The sequence below is a fragment of the Pinus tabuliformis genome, chromosome 5_2, assembly GCF_031772625.1.
Source record: "Pinus tabuliformis cultivar Carrire ecotype Pingquan chromosome 5_2, CPIR1, whole genome shotgun sequence".
Lineage (NCBI taxonomy): Eukaryota > Viridiplantae > Streptophyta > Pinopsida > Pinales > Pinaceae > Pinus > Pinus tabuliformis.
Window position 1 is genome coordinate 346,253,462 of NC_142306.1, and position 10,085 is coordinate 346,263,546.

Sequence of the window (10,085 nt, forward strand, 5' to 3'; positions counted from 1 at the left end):
AAGAAGAAGAAGAAGCCAACGACGAAAGGGGGAAACCATGCATCGTCTGGCAAAAATCCACACACTGCACCTTCCAAACCTAAATCTCCATGTGTCATTTGCAAGGGAGACCACTATCATTGAGATTGTCCCTACATCCCATGGATCCTGAGGGACTGGTCTCCCCGCTTGCACAATCCAGTGTCTTCAAACTCTGACGATCATGTTGAGAGCACACCATAAACTAGTGAAAATGAAGTGAATGGATAGAAAAGAAGATCTAAATTTCCTTGTAGGTTGTGTGAAGGTGATCATGCCCTCCACCATTGTCCTTTCCTAGAAAAAGCTAAAAGAGTCTTGGATAATCGTCCTGCTTCACCGCAGCAACTTCCTCCTGGATATAAGAAACTCTTACCAAGTCCATCGCTAGTTGAGAATATGACTGACACACCTCTGTTGTTGGTTGAAGCATCTATCATTGAGGATAAACCCTCTGAGTCCACACCAGACCAAAGTCAACAGGTCAAAATGGCAGTCGACCCAATCTTGTCTTCAAAAGGTCAACCTGCAGATGATACAGTCACCAAAGAGAATGAGAACGACATCGTTCAAATTATTTTTGTTAACACAGAATTCGATGAACATGGGGGAAATCTACCTGTTCCTTTACCATAGGAAGGAAGTTCATTAGAGATTCATCTGACCATTTATTCGGTCCCTACTCCAAGCAATCTAGTCATTTCCTTCGATTGGAATCTACTAGGGAGACCCTGCCTACCATCTAATGTACCATTCTGAATCATAATACAAGCTTACAGAATGATCATGGCAGGTACTATCATAGATCAAGGGGCTTCTATGAGTATCCTTTCCTCAACTACTTGGAAAGAGCTTGGTTTGCCATCTCTTTTGCCTGAGATTAGAAATCTGTCAAGCTTCATCAAAGGAACCAGTCGACCATTAGGGATCCTTCCATATTTACCTATAACTTTGAGAAGAAAATCGTTCATCTAAACGTGATGGTAGTCCAAGGACCACTATATTACAATCTACTCCTTGGGCGTGACTACATTTATAGCATGGGAGCTATTGTTTCCTCACTCTTTTGAGTGATGTGTTTCCCGGATGAAGGCAGAATGGTCCAGCTCGTAGACCAGCTTTCATTCCCCAGTTCAAACACAGCTACTGGTCAAATGCCATCCCTAAATGGTCTTTATGCACAAGGAATGTCTCATCAACCTCCAGTCTGTCCACCAGATGAGTGCGAGTGATTCGGTGAATGTGACTAAACCCAGAGGGCATGTGCCCTGGTCTGCTTCAGTAGGAAAACCCTAGATATAAGATGTGTTTCCTCGTAGGATATATGACCAATATGACACACCCGTCCATTTAGGATGGGATCAGTCTAGAAATATAATTTCCTCATCAAAGGTTATGTGATTGGAAATTCCCACCATTCAGCTTTGTTTATTTCAGACAGAGCCAAGGAAGTGTTTTGTCTGCAAAGGTGGACAAAACAATCTTGCTAATGCAAGAACTTTCGTATGGTAACCTGGAAACTTTACTCTTCTTTATACCTGGGGGAATGCAAACCTTTTGTATGCAAGTGAAAAGCGACCAACGTAACTCTAACCCCGTATTTTTACAAAATTCGACTGCTTAAGTTAAGTGATTGGTCTGATCAACCATTCACCTTCGTAAGAGCCAAATGGCAACGACAAAGTAAAGGAGATTGTTTTCCACTGAGAGACTATCCTACCTAACGTCAGTAGTTCTTTAACTCCTAGGACAGTAGTTGGTCATTCCTAGCTTGCATACAAAAGGCTCCGGAGCAAAGTTTTGCATGGGGTAAGCTCCCTAAGAAATGAACCTACCAATGAAAGACATCCTTATTATATGACTGGCACAAGCAGGTTTACATGAAGTTCAAGCTCGTTAAAAAATAAACCTAGCAATGAGCATATGTTTCCCCAGAGTTCAAGCTCATTAAAAAATTTACCCACCTTCGATAAATAACCTTTGCGATCAGATAGCTATCAGCTTTCTAACCTTGGTCATGTTCTTACCGTCACCTCCACTCTTTTTTGGCCGATCATACGCCTCCATTTGATTGTTTACCCTTTTGAGGAACAGCTGTGACGAGTGATTCTATTAGCCACCTTCTTTACACTGTCGTGATTGAAAAGTTCCAAACCTTACTTGGAACCAGTTGCTATCCAAAAACATCACTTATTCCCCAAAAACGAGTCTCCTTTAAGCTCTCTTTAGACTTGTAAAATATGAAAAGATTGTCGAGCAATTGGCCTCTCCGGTTCGTTAAAGTGATTGGAAGTGCCATCCCTCCTCTATATTTTAATCTTTTTGGACCTGAGGGATCATTACACAAAAAGATCGAGTGCTTGTCTTGTTCGGCTCATTAAAACTATCGAAAAGTCATCCCTTTCGTATTATTTTATACTTTTTCGGACTTAAGGGATTATATTACAAAAAAGGACTACTGGAGTTTCCTTTCCATCTCTTTTTAGACTCTCTAAAATTGAAAAGGACCGAGTTATCCTTGTCGTTAAACTCGTTAAAATAATAGCGAGAAAATTGTCCATGCAGACAAGAGCAAGTTTCACTATCGCTAGGCTCGCTAAAACATAGCGACAGGTTTGCCTGAAGGGAAAATTATAGAACAAGCATATGTTATCCTCCTCAAGCTTGACAAAAATAAAGAGGTATTGGTCAGCAATGACTAGGGAAAAAGGGAAGAAAACTTGAATAACTTCATTGGTAGCAGGTCACTCTTGAACATGACACTTTCCCTCCATCCCCATGATTGAGTCGGGTTGGGTTATTCCGTTCACCGGTCATATCACCATTGGTCCTTCGTACCATCCATTTTGGGGTTGACACTACCAATCCATCCCAGTGTCGTCGATATCTTCAAGAGAAGTCGCTCAGAGAATTCACCAACCCAGCTAACATCTCATCCGCTGCAATACCTTAACGCTCCATTCTTTCATGACCGCCACCCTAAACCTTGTATCATCAGATCATTTTCACCTCCACAAAATCATTTGCTCCATTCCATGTGGTAGATATGGGATTCATTAAGGTCCTCCTATGACAGGTCACTTCTTGTCAACATCAGCTCATTATCCAAGAAGTTGACTTAGGAACAACCCTTTTAGTACTTTGAAGCTTGCATGCCTCAATGGCAAGTTTCTCACTTTCGGCGACAGGTTTACATAAATGGCCTTTGACTGAAAGATTTTGCATGGTGTTCGACATCGACTCATGTATTCACACCACGTGAATTGTACTGCAGTACCTTGAGGTTCATTATCATTATCGGTGATTCCTCTCATGCCTGTTAACAGCTTACATCATTGGCTGGTAATCAGGTGATGTCTTTCCATGTTCAACATCATAACATCCTTTCAAATGGATCAATTTGTACTTCAGGCGAAGATTGAACGAGTTTGAAGACCCCGGATCTAGTTTCATCCATCCAGGCTACGATATATTCAGGAAAATAAAGACATCAAATGTACATCATAGCTGCACAGATAATCATCCAAGCTAAGGGATGATGGCTCTACTAGAATCATCAGTCTGCTACACAGACGATTGTCTGTCCTATGTACATGAAAATGAATTTATAAAACTGAGCACGGGAATGCCCTCCTCAGCTAGATCATGAAAATATTATGAGGATAATGTATTGTATTGTATCTTATTACAGGTCACCTTCCAGTTTGAAAAACCTCAGATCCTCATGATAAAGCATTTCACCCGACATCAGAAGATTTATGACCTCATGCTTTAGGGGGCAACTGTTATAGACATATTTGGGCACTGCAACCCCAATCACATATGTCCATAAACCAAGGGCTTCTAAACCCCTAAAAGTGTTGTTTCAAATCCTAAAGGATCAAGGTCAGCTAATTACATCATTTCCTAGAAGTTCTCCTTGAAAAACTACTCAGAACTGGTTAAAACTAGACCATACAGACTACTCCATGCTGAGGGTGTGATGCATCTCACCTGCTACACACAAAGGGTGCGATGCATACTGAAAATCGCTTCTATAGGGTGCAATGAGCGAGAGCAGACAAATGGCAGAAGCAATTTGCTAGGTGGAAACTCAAACAATCTTCTAGAAACTACTCATATGACACTTGCCTTTCTGAATTTGCCCAGGGATGAGTAAGAGATCATGAAATCTCCAAGTGGAACCAAGAAATATCAGTGAAATGACATTAATCAAAATCCCAGAAGCTGTCTCACTCTCCTGAAAACATCTATATATGAATCCCTCATCCTAGAGATCTAGAGGCTGGAATTTTGTAATTTGTAAGGAAGTGTTGTTGGCTTCTCTTTGAGACATTGTATTGTTGGGTGATCTTGCTTTTTATGAGGTGAAGAGGGCTTTCATGCTGGGAGGATGGCGATGGATCAGACAACTTGGTTGTAATCCTCTCTTCTACTACTTCTATCAATAAAGCTATTTGAGTTTTCCTCCATATACTTATATATCTCTGAATCTTGTATTTGTAAATTCATTTGTATGGTCAATGTACATTTGATCCTATATTTTTTATGGTTATAGATCTCTATGCTTTGATGGTATTTTGCTACTTTGAATCTACATGTGTTCTTTGAAGCGGGACAAGTGAGAAAGGAGTGGCGAAAGCTCTATCAAGGGAGAGAGGAAACAAGCAAGGAGACTGGCGAAGACTGAGGTTGGTACTCTCTTATTCTCTCTCATCTATCTCTCATAAACCAAAACAAAAGTAACTTTGGTTTGTTTGTTTCTAAGATAGCCACCTGTCTTAGTGGGACTAGCAGCTCTGACTGGACACTAGTTTTCCCGATAACACACGACCCTCCCATCTATTTTCATATCTTGAGAAAAATAATTAGACTCTTGGACAGATCAAGACAATGCCATTGTATACTTTTGATGAAGCCTTAGCTAGGGTTTGAACTTCTCATTGATGTCCTAAATACTTTAGGAACAACCATTTCCAATCTCACCAAACCTGCACTCTTTCTCCTTGAAGATGTCCTACTAGGCCTCCAAACAACTTTGGATCTGAGCACATTATACTCTGAGGATTTCAGCCCTCTTCTAGGGCTTCTATTATAGCTACAGAGAAGCCCTAAATTTGGCCTCCAACCAAACCTCTTCAACTAGGCATAATCCTCATTTTCTACCACCAAAAACCTGAGCTGGTCCTCCAATGTATGTGGCCTTGTTCCAGCTTGGTGACAAGCCTTTCGGCCTTCCAAAACAGTCAGCCTTTGGGACTTAGCCTATCTCTCAAGAACTAGATCATCTATGGCCTATGACACAGGTATTCTACCCAAACTTGTGCCCAGAACTTGCCTTTCAAACTCGGCCTACCCTCCTCATATAAATTGCTTGTCCTAGGTTGTAGGTAACTGAGAGGCATTAAATTTTCAATACTATATTTGCTAATCAAGGGTTGAACACCACATGAGGATGTTTTCCAAATAATATTGTTCTATTGTCCCAATCTTTCATCACAACTCCACCAAATCGCAAATACATTAATAATCCTTTAAGATGTATTTTCTTATAAGCTCTTTGAATAATTATCAATTTTGGTGGTTCGAGTAGCTCAATTCAGAGCCTTAACCCTATCCCGAAAAGTAACAACACTAACCTTAGATAGTTCTCTATCTATTTTAATTTTTAACTGATTGATTAAACAACCTATCTCCATCAATGTTTAGATTCCTCCTGATGTCTTTGTACTTCTTTCGTGAAGGACAAATGAGATCCTTGCATTCCTATGTTAAATTCAGAAGATTCCAATCATTTGTTCTCTATTTGAAAAATTATGTTCTCTATTTTGTTATTAATGGCTATGCCATTTTAGAGCACAAGTAAGGATTTCCATACCCTATCATCTTCAGTCACTGCTACTCCACCAATTTCCTGGATTTCCTTCAGAGATCCATAATTCTTTAGTCAATGCACATGTCCAGGAAAAATCCCTATATGTATTTTGTGAAGTTACAATCTTGATGTCATATTTTGTAAGTTTAGGTAAATGGTTGGAGACCCATAATTCCAAAATTAGCTACAAATTCTCTATAATTTTGAGGTATAAACTTCATATCATCATATCTACGGGTTACATTTTTTGAGGTCCATCAAGTGTATCACTTTATCAATTGATGAGATCTCTCAGTTGAATCAACTTTATATGTAATTTCTTTTCTAAATTGAGTTATTGTTTAAAGCATGCACCAATAACATACTGATTGTTCATATCTTATTCAAATACAATAGTGATGATATTGTGAGGTTCTACTCACAGTGATGTCATCTAGATCAAATGCATATTTGGTTGGAGGCCCGAAGCATGCATAGAGTTTCCACCTATTAATCTTTTCCTCCAAATCCATGTAATTTCTATTCTGCGATTTGTTTGGCAAGTTTGATGTCTACAACTATTTTTTTGGGTAGATCTTACCCATCATTCTAGTAATTCTAATAATTTAATCATATAATCAATAATTTCTCACTTGATTTTAACATGGAACATTCACAACTAATATACCGAGCCTACTGTTGTCAACTATTCATCTTGGAATCACCATCATATTCTGTGGTGATTTCCTTCTCTCTGCAATGATCATTTTTTTGTTTGAAATAAAGAATGCCATTCTCCTTTAGGATTGAGGTTTATTGGTTGGATATTTTAGTTCTAACTAACTTATATAGGTATTATGATTGTTGTCTAGTATAATAATCAAGTCATCCTGTGAATTGGGTCTATCTCAAGTGGTTAAGAAGAGATTGTTATTCACCTCAACCAGTTTCAATCCTGCTTGTGATGTGTTCACTCTTTGTGATCTAGTGGTTGATTGAGACTTTTATGATCTATGAGGATTATCCCTTTCTTGTTCACTCACTAGAGGATGGGTGGCTAGATGGTGGGGTTCTAAGTTACATGTAAAAAAAATAAACATCTCATTTTTCATAGCTTACTACTAGAACATGTCTTGTGCTAGTCTTCGATGAGATGCAGTTTCAAAGTAATATGCTATTTTCTTGTTTTTTCATGTAGGTAATATTGATAATAAAATTACATCCATATATTCCAGTAGGCATTCCTGAAGGCCAAGTAACCTCAAAAAATATTTGTCTAGAAAAGTCTAGATCTACAAAAACAAAAAGCATTTGTAACCATGTTGTTTGTCAAGTGACCACCCTCTCAAAAGGGTACATCTATTCTCCTATTATCTATACAAATCTGTTGTCCAAAATCCAAAATTTAATCATTTAACCATCCCTATTTATATAATTTACATCCCTGTTATAGTCAAAATTATCATATAGAGCTGCAGAAAACACTGATAAGATCATTTGTCATATTCGAGAAAAAAGCATATAGAGAGTAAAAATATTATTTAGTGCCAAGTGGCATGATCAGTTTGATGGCCTTCCTTAGAAGTTGTAACTTTCAATGAGGCTGGGTCCATTTCCATGGTGGCTTTGGACAATATTTATGCTTCTTGATTCTTGTTCCTGTATACACAGTTAAACTTCCAGAAATATAAAAATAGAAGGTAAGTTGTATGTTTTGAAAAAGAGGTTGCAAGTGGTAGCTCAAACGTTTAGAGGCTCTTTTCAGCCAATTTATGATTGGCTTTGAGTCTCCATACACATGAAGGTAGGAAATCTTGTATTCTTGAGCTAGTTGAAGAAAAAAATTTAGAGACATTAAGTCTGCATAGTTGTTTGAGGTGGGATTGTTACAAGCTGAAAAGGATATGAAATGAGAATGAGAGAGAAGGAGAATCCCACCAACACCCCCTTGAGAAGGTGAACCTTGGGCAGCTCCATCAAAAAGGGCCCAAGGAAGGTCTGTTTTGATAGAGATGTTAATTAGGAAGGAATTAGGCAAATATTTTTTTATGAGAATCATAATAGTTTATAATAGCCCAAATTCGTGTGGCAATTTTTAGGAAGGAAATCCCAACATTGTCAAAGATGGCATGCTTTCTTTCTAGCCACACCCTCCAAGCAACAGAGAAAGGAAGATCCTTATGCTGAGCCCTGTGATGCCCTGAAAACCAATTTTTTAGAGCCTCTTCTATGAAGTGTCGCTCCTAGACATAAGAGATGTCCTCTAGATTATGAGTGTCTTTCCATATTGATTGCATAAAGGGATAGTTGATAATCAAGTGTTCCACTAATTTAGATGATTGTGAACAATGGACACATTTGCTAGGCCCATGGAAGGAATGCTTCTACAAGTTGTCCCATCTTGGGGCCTTATTGCAAAGGAGAAACCACATGAATAATTTTTCCTTTGGGGGGCACTATGATTTTTTGAGCCTTTTTACACACCAAGGAGAAATGGGTTGTAGGTTGTCAAGGGACTGCATATATCCAAGTTTTGGCACATACACCTCCAAAGGGTTTGAAGCCCATATAAGTTGATTCAGTTTGTCTGAAATAGATACAAAGGATTGTTGGATAGCTCTTATAAATGTTTCCTAGGTTGCAATATGATCACCTTCCAATTGTAGTTCCATCGAAGAGAGCCACCCTTGATTTCCAAGTGGATAGTCTCTCTTGGGAATTTAAGTTAAATACTGGAAACTCTCTTTGTTTAATTTGTTAATTAATGAATGCAAAAGAATATGATTTTGTAGACTTCCAATCGATGTGCCCTTCCCAATGAGAACTTGGGAACCATATTCGGTCCTCCAACACATTCCTTGACCTACAATAGGAAAACCTTGAATGGCAGCTTTTCATGTACTAGTAGTGTTGCTCCCCCCTTCTTAAACACGGGTATGAGTTAACCTAAATCATAAAAATAAGCATTATAATGAATGCCATCATCAATAGATATCATCACAGACTTCTCATATGTATTTTTAGGATCAACAATCTTCATCACAAAAAAAAGAAACACATTAAGTACCATTGCAGTGACTCTCCAGCGACTCCAATTTTGGAAATTACAAAACATGGGTGTTTTGTACCTTTGTTTTAACTAGGATGATCTCATATTTGAACTTCCCTGTAGCTATTGTTGTTGCGCACCTATGAGATTCAACCTAAAAAACAATTATAACAATTAATATTCAAATCCCATTCCTTACCTTTGTTGATTAATTCATATGAACTAAACCAACATTGACTTCACTCAAATCAAAAGCTTAAAATAGCATCCATATATTGTTGTTTGATCCTCGTGTTGACATGAAACTCCATAGTTCCCAACTACATTTCTTGAGGTGATACCCATGGGCAAAAGAAAATCTTGTGCTTTTATGAAAAAATCAACCTATTGCAAGGGGCAACAAAAGCCATCAGTTCCTTTCACACAAATCTTTAATGAAGTAATTATATAGATATCCTTGTGTAGGTGTGTGTGTGTGTGTGTGTCTATATATAGATATATAGTTGTGTATAAATATGAAGAAAACAGTGAGCTATATTAAAGACATAGAAGAGTATGGAAAGAAACATCAAATTGAAACAACTGAAAAAATCAAAAGCCTTTTATTTACAACATCATTAACTTCTATTGATGACTACCTGTGAATTGACAAAACCTTCCCATGCCAAAGATTGGCAGTCACTGAATTCACTCCTGCACCGATGCCTGAAGAAGACAAATTGAAATCAGAAACATATCTAAATTCAAACCTGCTATGATAATTTAGTGGTAGAAAATAGATATTGACATACCAATTTCATAAAACCCAGCTTTAATTTCAGTTACAACCTCTGCAACTACATGTAGGCCCGAAGATAATTATCTATTAACAGTCCTAAGTGACTCTTGAAAGATAGTCTCTAGAGAGATGACATGGTAAGCAGCATGCAATTGTCACAAAAACTCAGGCCTCCAACATGAAAATAATTCATTTGACACATGAAGTGGTAGGATATACACCTGGGAATCCAACATAAAAAGTAGCCATCTTGCACTTACTGGCACGTTGAGAGCCTAGTGCAAGAACAATACCCACTACAATATCACCAACTTCAACTGGATTAAGTCCAGTCTTGTCAATCAATGCCTACAGGAACCTAGAGAACATTTAGAGATATATCTATG